Consider the following 269-nt stretch of genomic DNA (forward strand, 5'->3'; position numbering starts at 1 on the left):
CGGTTGACAATGAACAGGGGCGTCTCGTCACGGCCACGAAACCGACCGTACACCGACCCTACTCGCGGACCGATCGCCAACCGACCAATCTTTCGGACGGGCCCCAAGCCGGGCCGACGCGGTGGGGCCGTCGGAGCATGCCGACGTGGCGGCGGGTTGGCCAACCTACAGGAGACCATGGCGCCCTGAGTCTCCGAGCGCGTAGGCAACCCGCACGCAAACCTGAACGCGCCCGCTGGCCGCCGCCGTGAAGCTTACCGAGGACGACG

This window comes from Frankliniella occidentalis, unplaced genomic scaffold (assembly GCF_000697945.3).
Source record: "Frankliniella occidentalis isolate FOCC.00 unplaced genomic scaffold, Focc_3.1 Scaffold572, whole genome shotgun sequence".
NCBI classification, from domain to species: Eukaryota; Metazoa; Arthropoda; class Insecta; order Thysanoptera; family Thripidae; genus Frankliniella; species Frankliniella occidentalis.